The following is a 10266-nucleotide window of genomic DNA, read 5'->3' as shown; positions in this document are numbered from 1 at the left end:
TGGGAACATGTGCTCCAGATGGCCAACCAGTGCCCTACGTGGACAGGCAGGGGGAAAGGTAGCTCAGAGGATGGGCTCGGGGCCTAATTCCCTAGTTTCCAATCCTGGCTACACACTTTCTAGCTGTGCAAACTTGGGCAAGTTGCTTGACCTCTCTGTGCTTCAGTTTGCTCATCTCTCTAATGGTAATGATAATACTTAACCATAGGTTTTTTGTGAGGATTAAATGGATTAACATGTGTAAAGCCTTACAGTGCCTGACACTAGCAAGTACTCCACAAATAGTAAAAATACTTGAAAATTAAATTTTAAAAATACAAAAAATATTAGAAATTACACGTGGGAAAACTAGTCTTTCATCAGTTTGAGGCTTCCTGGAAATCTGGTCCTGAAACATGTTTTAGAAACTTTTCCTGGTGCCTCCAAACCATAAATGAGCTAGATTGTATTTATTTATTTCCTTTGAAACCATTAAGAGTAAGAGTAAGGACTCGCCAAGAGCTAACACAGACCAGACGGCAAACAAAACCATCTGTGACCAACCAGCTCACCAAGTTCCCTGGAAGCCACAGGGTCAATGAGTCACCCTGCGCCTTCCAAGAACTCCCCCCGCTGCTTTGAAAAGTGAGGTCCCCATCATCTTAGTTGGGTCGCCCTAAGGAGACTCTGAGTCAAGGCCTTGAGTGCACGTAGCTGAGTTGGGAGGCAATGAGTTGTAGGTAGTTCAGTTGGAGGCAGATGAGTTGTCGGTAGTTAAGTTGGAGGCAGATGAGTTGTAGGTAGTACAGTTGGGAGGCAGATGAGTTGTAGGTAGTACGGTTGGGAGGCAGATGAGTTGTCGGTAGTTCAGTTGGGAGGCAGATGAGTTGCTGATAGTTTAGTTGGGAGGTGACCCCAAAAAGCACTGGGAGCAAGGGGGGAAGCTGGGACGTGAAAGAGGGAGGCAGGTTATCAGTGTGGGCATCTGGGTGCCACACCACTGAGACCCTCTGAGGGGCGTGTGGCTCAGAGTTGCTCCACCAAGGACAAGAAGGGTGGGATATTTTTCACTGGCTCCCTTTCCAATTGTCAATGGGCAGCTCCTGGGGGCACTCAGTCCCCCTCCCAAGGCTGCCCCTGTGCACAGGTGCTAGAGAACGTCCTCAGGGAGCTCAGAGGGAGGCAGGCACTGGAGGTGGGCAGATGTCAGCATGGGTGGGAACCGTCCTGCACACTGCAGGTGAACACAAAGGTGGGGCAGAAGGTCAAGAGCATCTAGACCCCACCTGTCCCCAAATGGATTCAATCCTCGTGCGGAATTGTTTCAGGTGGGCTGTGCTTGGGTGCAAGGAACAGACCCAGTCAGGCAGCTCAGATTAAGGGGCCTTGTCACAAGAGGCAGACTGCATGGAAGGTAGCAGAGAGCAAAGTGCATGGGGAACACTGATGCCAGGAAAGCTTCTCTCCCGGCAGGCACCATGTAGTCTGTTCCCTTATGCCCCCCTGTTCCCTCCCCTCCTTGTCCCTTCCTCTTCTTTCCTCCCCTCTCCAGACCAGCTTTCTCCATTCACCCATCCAGGCTGTCACAAGACCATCCAGCTCACCTAGCTAATTCAGTCTCTCCATGTCCTGACTGCACAAGCCAAGGAGATTACCTTTATTGGGCTAACTTGGGTTAACCAGTCTTGTTGGATGGTTGGCAGAGGGATGCTTAGTCAGCTCCCAGGAGCAGATCCAGGGAGGAGGGTTTGTGGGCAAGGAGTGCCCCGTAAGGGAGTCAGGGAAGAGGACAGGGGCTGAGAAGTCGAGGAAGGCCAGCCTGCGAGGATTTCAGGCAAGGCCCACACTGGGATCAACCCACAGGTGACCCTACAGGGGCCTCCGGAGGGCAGGTGATGCCTCAGAGTGAGTCCCCCCTGAGGCTTTCACACCTCTGCACCTGGTCACTGCTGCCACCCTGGGGGAGAGAAGCTCCAGTAGCTCAGTAGGGGTCCTGGTAGCTCAAGGGCTGTAAAAAGAAGTCACAGGTGCAGGCTGCTGAAAGTGCATTGGCACCAAGGAGAGAGGCACAGGAGTGATTCAGGAGCCCAGAGGATCTGGGTGGACACTGACATAATCCCCTGGGGGCGGGGGTTACGGAGTAGGATGGGAATCAGGGAGCACAGCATGGGCCACTATATCTACCTCTCCCGTAGAACCTGGGTTGAGGTTGGTTCCAAGAGATGGGCGCTGTGGAGAGGCAGGCCTCTGACACCACGCCCCTGACGATTCAAGGCACGCTGGCAACGAAGTGATCAGGCGTTCTTGGTGCTCCACTTCACGGTCACTTGCTTCCTGAAAAGTCAGGTTTGAAGGCTGTTTGTTTGTTGTTAGTTTGTGGGCTTTGCGTTAAAATGTCAACGCCAGCATCTTCGTTGCATAGTTTTAAATTCTCTTTGGGTTTAAGGATGTGGTGCTTTCAACAGTCACCTATTAAAAGCACAGAAGTTTCAGGAGTTGCTACGCTTGTCAGCTAACATCTTAGGTTTGTTGGTTTGGGCTTGGGCTGTTGGGGGTGGGTCAGCCTTAGAGGATGGAGGGGATGCTGATGGGAAAGGGGACAGCAGAGCCTGTGACGAGTGTCCTTACTGCGGAGGCTGCTGCCGCTGAGCTGTGCTTACTGCAGTTGACTGGGGCATGCAGAATGTCAGAGATCAACAGAGAAACGAGGACATTTTTCTCAGGTCCTTACTGAAGTATGACCACAACTGGGGAAATCTTAAGTACATACCCAGAGAAGTACTTGCTATCCTCCAGTGTGTAATTTCTGCAAATCTAAGCGACCTCTCAGGGTCCTGTAGGAGGACAGGAAATGGAGAGGGTGAGAGAGCCCAGCCTTCTGTCCACCCAGAGCCCGCATGGCTGGGCCGCACCACCCTCTCTACTCCGTGTCCAGGCCCCTGCAGTCTCCAGCCGGCTGCTGGCTCTCACGTCTGTGGGGTGTGGCCTGTGTGGCTGAAACTCTCCCCATGCTCAAGCTGTCCACCCACAGCAGCGGCAGGGAGCCCTTCCAGCTGTGGTTCCCAGTCGGAGATCGGCCGCCTCACTTGGCGCCTTCTCACTCTGGAGGCTCAAATGTCCCCCACAGCTCCAAGAGGAGATGCCAGAGAGCAGGCGCACCACCTACACTCTGCAATTCTGGTTCACTATACCTCTTCCCCACTCGCCGCGAGGGCCCATTTTCATGGAGGGTAACAGGATGGGCTTAAAACGGTCTATTCCAGTTAACAGTTTCTTCGAATTTAAACTGATCTCTTTTGGGTAAATGCCTTTTTGTTAAACCAGTGGTTCTTGGATTTAGAGAGCAGCAAAGTCCCCTTGAGGGCTTTTTAAAACATGGATGGCAGAGTCAGGCCCCAGAAGCTTCTAGGCTGGGGCCTTAGAATTTGCTTCCATAATGCTAACACTTTAGAACTACTGGGTTAAAGTGTAAATTCAGTTCAAACCCCTGATCAGATCTTTTTCTCCCCTCTCTCACAAGCTTCTCTCCATCCCTTCTTCCTTCCCAGGGTAGCGTCTGGATGCAACAGGAAGGCCCATGGGGTCTGACACTGGAGGTCCTGGGGGTACCTTCTGCTGCCCCCTCCTTGTGCCTGTCTCTGTATGTGTCTCTCTCTCTAACTCCCCCTCTCTCTGTTTGTCTCTGTGTGTTTTCTGCTCCCTCTTTCCCTCTCTGTCCCCCTCCCTCTCTGGGATCAGGCGTGTCTCCATCTCTCTCCTTTCCTTTCCTGTGGGTTGGGAACCTCATCTCATCCCCTACTGCAGCTGGTTCTAGAACTTAGGCTCTGAGCCCTCATGTCTGTCTGAAGAGATGGAAAGAAAGATTTCAAACTTAGGAAACCCTTTTCTCTTTAAAAAAAAAAAAGTCTAGATTTTGACTATCATTCAAAGTCGTGGAAATCCCAGTTAAGGTGTCAGAAGCTGAACACCAGTCTTTTTTCTGCCAGCCATGAAGACCACAGCCCTCCCAGGCACAAGAGGTGGCTCCTGAGCCGGAACACACCCAGGGCGCATGAAAGAAATACACATGTCCATGTTGGAAAACATCCCCTGACCATAACGCCTTTCTCTTCTGGATCCCGCGCCTGCATCCCCACGCAGAGGAAGACCAGAGAATGACCTGTCCTCCTGTGCTTCCCGGAGAGGAGCCCCACGGGCGGTGGAGCCAGGATGGGCCCTCCGGGGCGGGGCGGGGCGGGGCAGAGCCTCACCTGATGGAGCACACGCGTCTCAGGCTGGCACGCGGGTTCAGCGAGACCCTGCGCAGGTGCGCTGGCTGAGGAGTTCCAGCACTGCCGAAGTCCTGGCTTCAGTGTCTGGGCAGGCAGAGCCTTGCACCTGATACTGTGATAACAACCCAGAATTTCTCAGACTGGAGTCTTGTGCTCAGTGGATATGGCTTAAGTTTGTATTGTTTTGATGGAAATCTTTCTTGAATTACTAATCATAAGGAATATTATTTTGCAGTCATAAACTGAAGACATTTTCATGGGATGAGACTTTATTTTCTTTAATGTAAATTGCTTTATAAAACTGTTTAGTGGTTTTAAGAGATTTTATTACATTTTGAAAAATGACCATATATAGCACAGTAAATGCTCATGAAAATACTCAAAGTAGGAAACGTGTATAAAAAATTACTTAAAAAAACTGTTTTCATACCTGCTGTGAAACCCGTCACGAACCTCACTACAAGTTTCTGTCCCACCATAAATTGGCAAGTGTTCTACTGTAGGAACTGGGAAATTACAGTGGTACTGAAGGAGAAAATCTGCTCTAGCCCAACGCCAATTATTTTTTTCTTTGAGGAAGGTTAACCCTGAGCCAACATCCATCACCAATCCTTCTCTTTTTGATGAAGAAGACTGGCCCAGAGCTAACCTCTGTGCCATCTTCCTCTACATGTGGGATGCCTCCACAGCACGGCTTGATAAGTGGTGTGTAGGTCTGCACCTGGGATCTGAACTGGCAAACCCTGGGCCGCTGAAGCAGAACAGGCAGAGAGCCGCTGTGCCACTGGGTCCGGCCTCCAAAGCCAATTTTATTTTGCAGAGGTGTTTCCCGTGTGTACAGTTGATTGGAAATCCTGAACTGTGCATAATAGCCTGTGAATCCCAGTCCACTGCAGGACACGGACGGGTGTGGATGCTTTAGAACCAAAGAGCCAGCAGACCCCACAAACACGGTTAATTTATTAAAGCCTCAAATTCAGCTCTCCCACGTGGGCGAGAATAGGTCTTACTCTTATAACAGAAAAAAGTCTCTAAATGGGGTGATGTCTAGGAAGTTGACTGGGTCCTTGTGGTGCTTTCCTTTGCTGTCCTCTGAAGGACACATTTTCAGCACACAACCTTTCTGTCTCCTCAGCGGGTCTGCCCCTTCCCTTCAGCTCTGCTACACCCTGACCCGCAGAAGCAGCTTCTACAGCCTCTGACCCTTCCACTCTCCTCAGCAGACCCTCCGCCCACACTCGGCAGCCTGTCGGTATTTCTTCAACCAGGTTACTTTTAGAAGGCTTCTCTGGTAATTTCTTGGTTTTGGTAGGTTGATAGTGCCCAGCTGACGTGGCAGGACCCCCTGTTCTCCCTCAGCAGCTTGGCCTCTGGGTGTAGGCACTCCGTTTTACACAGCTGCTCCCGCATTCTGAGGGTTTTAGGATTTGGGACTTCTCTCTTCCTTGAGCTTTGCTACAAGGAGTTGCCAAGAAACCATAGAGGCTCCTCCATCTTCTATCTTATGTCTCCTTGATCCTGCATTTCCTTCTAGTTTTGCCAAATGTGTTTGAAAGAAGGTGATGTTTAGGACCCAAGGACACTCAGCAGCAGCACCCACAAAGTGACCTTCCTTCTCTTGCTCCCCTCTGTCCTCCCCCTCTTAGTGCAGCTGGTGCTGGAGCTCCTGGAGTCCTGCAGGGCCCCTCCCTGCCCTCTTCCTAGGCAGGCTAGCACAGCCCGAGTGCTCTTCCCAGGCCTCCAGGAGCACGTTGAGGTGCTCCAGGGCATGAGCCAGGTCTTCACAGGGCTCTTCATGCTCAGAGAGTTGTCTTGGCTGGAAGTTCCTTTCACATCCAGAATCTGCACTTCCGTCTCTTCATCCAGGCTAACTCACTTCTTTGACAGCCAGAGCTGCATTGCATATTCGAGGCGTCTGCCCTCCAGCTCTTGTTTCAGGTTGCCCACAGTTTCTGTGTTCTCACTTTCTGCATCTGGCTCCAGGAGGTCAGCTCCAGCCAGCATCTCAAGACTTCTCCAGAGGACTGGTGGCTTCTTCAATAACAAAGTGCTCTCTTGTAATGTCTGCTACTCACACTTGGCCATTTCTCCTTTTCTCTTGCTGTACAGCCTCAAGAACTTGTAAGATTCTTTCGAATGGTTTCTTTTTTCTTCTTCATGCAATAAGTTTGTTATTGCATTGTTTTTCTGCCTCAAAAAGCTCCATCAAATTATTCAGAGTGGATTTCAGAGTTTCATTCTCCTCTGCAGTTGTGTCAATTTTTGAATAGTTGGTCTGTTTCACGCTTCATTTCTTACAAGTTGTCGCAGGAATCTTGTAGGGGACTTTACCTTCAAGTGGCTTTTATTTTCTAATCTGACATTATCTAATTGGAGCCGTGCATGCAAGTGTCTTTCAGAAAGTGGGTTGAGTTCTTTCTCCTGACTCTCTTTGGATGAGTCAGACTACACTCTGGTTTCAGCAAAGATAGCTTCATGTTTGCAGAGCAAACAGCCATGTGCAGGTCATGTCCCTCGCTTTGCACAAAGCATTACGAGTCTGTGAATTCTCGACTCAGAGCTGCATTGCAGGGGCGCTGAACCATGAGTGACGCTCCTGCTGTGGTTCGGTCCGTCAGTTCTCCCTGACGAGGAAAACGCCTGCACCTGTGGGGAACCACGCCCATGGTCAGTCTGCCCTGACCTTGCTGCTCAGGCTCCTCTTCATCCCTCTTTACCTGAAAAGCACACAGGTGTTGCTGCACCATTTTGAGCCCCTCAACGTCCCGTTTACTCAGCCCAAGAGGACCTGACCCACTTAAGGCACATGACCCGATGCACTGGAGTTCTGAGTGCGCTGAGAGCCATCCCATCTCAGGGCTGGGTCATGGTCAGGACAAAGTTAATGAGCCTCTACTCGTGACTCTGCATGAATTTTATTCAGCTAAGAAACTGCTTGCCACTTGCAGGTTTTGGTTGCATCCAAAGGTTTTCAAGAGTAAGGTTTGCTTTTTGCAAAGCCTTCAACTCTCACTCCAGTTCTAGCTGTTTTTTCCTAGTTTGTCCTTTGAAATTTTCAAATGCTTGCTTTGAATCATTCAGCTCAGTCTGAATTTGCAGGATTTGTGCTTTCCACTTCTCAGTGTTTGCCAGTGAACCCAGCTCTTTTGTAACTTTAGGGCGAATACTGGCTGACATTTGGGGGTTTTCTCTGTACTAGATATTTCAGGAAAAGCACTTTCTAGTTTTTCAGGGATCTAGGCACCTGTTTCTTGGGCTCTCTACTCAGACTCCAAGGATCTGAGACTTCTATTCTCCTCCCTGAGAAAATGACTTCCTATAGCATACTTTGCAACTCTGGCACGCTCATCTTTTGTTCTTGCAGAGTTTAATCGCACCCCTTAATTCTGAGAGCACCCCACCCCACCCCTCAGGCAGACTTCCTGGGGATTCCTCCTGTAGCTTCTCCAAGTGCATTACTTGCTCCTCTTGAAATTTAACAATCATTGCATTGGATGGATTACATTTTCCTTTTTGAGGATAAGGTCTTCTGCCTGGGTAATTTTTTCTACCAGAGACTTCTTTTCCTGTTCAGATTTCTGAGAAAATAGCACTGCCTCTCGAGAAGAGTTCCCCAGCCTCATCTCCCTGTCCCCTCAGCAGGCTTGCTGGGCATCCTGCCCTGGTCTGGCCTAGTGCTCTTTGAGCCTCTTCACACAGGCTTGCAGCTGGCTCCTGTGTCCTTGGGTGTCTTCATTCACCACCACCGTGTTTTTAATCAGCTTGGAGCAAAGTTAAGCATGGAGAGAGTTCCCCCACTACACCTGATTCAGGATGGCATTTGCGACTAAGGAAGTTTGGGCATTTCCTCCAAGAGAGTCTGGAAAAAAGAGGTAAGTTGGAAAAAGGAGTCCCTGAAGCACATGTCTTTGTTTTCTGTTACCCGCATGGATAAGGGCGACGATCACTTGGCCTCGGCAGCTCAATGACTGGTTTCTGTTACCTTCTTCCTTTGCCTTCATCCCTGCCACATGGGTATCTTTGTTTTCAGATCCTGCTAACTCCATCAGGTTGAGTACGGAGATCTGTACCATCAGACCGTCATTACTGTTCACCATTGACTCTAGGGTAACTGTAAAGACAGCATGAGACTTAGAGGACTCTCTCTCATCAATGTCCCTGCACATGGCCATTCCTCCACCCTCCAGGTGGGTTTCTGCACCGAGATGAGCACCTGCCCCTCTGCACTCCCCATACAGATTTCCTTCTTAGAAGCTCCCTGAATACAGACCAAAGAAGGCAGAATCCCACAGGTAGGTTTCAGTAAAGGAGCCCTGGCAAAGGAAACTGTATACAATATATATGGAGCTTCAGCCTCCTCTTTTTCACAATCAACTAAGAAAAATACACATTCAGAACCTTTTGGGATTACTCTTCTCAAGCTGTAAGAAATGATCAGATCCATCATCATAATGTTTCCCCTGCACCAGTCTATCCAGAGGCAGAGGTGGTGCTGTTGTAACTGATCCTGCACCCACAAGATGCCACAGGGCTTGTGGGTGCAGGTGAGCACAGCCAGCCTCCTGGGTGTTGTCCATGCCACAGGAGCACCGGAAGAGCTTTGAAGAGAGCACAGGTGAGCCTACGTTGGCTGTAGGTTTTTGTAGCTCTTCCTTACAGGGTGGAGAAAGTTCTGCTCTGTTCCTAGTGTAGTGAGAAATTTTGTGATGAATGGGCATTGAATTTTGTCAAATGTTCTTCCTGTGTCAATTGATATGATCATTTTTCTTCTTTAGCCTTTTGATGTGGTGGAGTACGTCAACTGATTTTCAATCAAATATTGGGACAACCTTATATAACTGACATAAGTCCCACTTGCTCAAGGTTTATTATTCTTTTTATACATTTTTGGGTTGGATTTGCTAATGTTTTATTGAACGTTTTTACATCTAAGTTCATTAGAGATATTAGTTTGGGATTTTCTTTCTTTTCCCTTTTTTTTTTTAAAGATTTTATTTTTTTCCTTTTTCTCCCCAAAGCCCCCTGGTACATAGTTGTATGTTCTTCGTTGTGAGTCCTTCTAGTTGTGGTATGTGGGACGCTGCCTGAGCATGGTTTGACGAGCAGTGCCATGTCCGTGCCCAGGATTCGAACCAACGAAACACCGGGCCGCCTGCAGCAGAGCACACGAACTTAACCACTCAGCCACGGGGCCAGCCCCTCTTTTCCCCTTTTTTTTCCTCTCTGTCTGTCTGGTTTTGGTCTCCAGGTAATCCTGCCTCCTAAAATAAGTTGGAAGGTATTCCGTCCACTTGTACTTTCTGGAAGAAATATGTACAATTGGTGTTACTTTGACTTTGAATGTTTGGTAAAGTTCTCCAGTGAAACTATTCCAGGCCTGGAGTTTTCTTTTTGGGGAGCTTTTTAATTATGAATTCAACTCTTTATAATAGTTATAGCGTATGTTGTATTTGGACCACTTTTACGCCTGAGGATCTTTCCTTTCAGACCATTATTTTTTGATTTATTACCTTCCCTGGTGTATTCTGTTGTAATTAGCATAGCAATGAAAAAAATTATAAGCCATCTCAAATCTTCTTTGAAATAAAGTGGGAGGTACAAAAAACAAATATTATAAAGTGGCCGCACCTTGTCCAAATTCAACAATGTGCAGGCACCTGAGAGAGCGACAATGACCGCGTCGAAGCTGGCCGTGACTCGAGGTGGTTGGCTCACTGCCTCTTTCCTATGTTGTGAATTATCACAAGGCCCTGAAAGAGGCTGTTCTGGAGAATTCCAAAGAACAGCCCCCAAAAAGACTCCAATCTGAAGGACCTCAAAGAGATGTAGCAAAAACAGTCAAAGATATTTCTAAGGAAAGTTCCAGGTCCCACATATTGGCTCTTCAGGCTGGGGACGGACGAGGTAGCTGCACACCTGGGAGTCGTGTGGCTGAGCCACCAGGGACACCTAGGGAAGCTGCTTGGGGACAGGTCCTTTGGGTCTCAGAGAAGGAGGCTCAAAGGTAAGGAGGTAC

The 10266-nt window shown here is 48.9% G+C and overlaps 1 pseudogene; it reads right to left on the bottom strand.

The window, feature by feature from the left end:
• Positions 1–7131: 7131 nt before the first annotated feature.
• Positions 7132–9259, bottom strand: LOC103565361 (kinesin-like protein KIF15 pseudogene; annotated as a pseudogene).
• Between the last annotated feature and the right edge of the window lie 1007 nt (positions 9260–10266).

This window comes from Equus przewalskii, chromosome 21 (genome assembly GCF_037783145.1).
Source record: "Equus przewalskii isolate Varuska chromosome 21, EquPr2, whole genome shotgun sequence".
Classification (NCBI taxonomy): Eukaryota; Metazoa; Chordata; class Mammalia; order Perissodactyla; family Equidae; genus Equus; species Equus przewalskii.
This window is presented reverse-complemented; position numbering and strand designations above follow the sequence as displayed.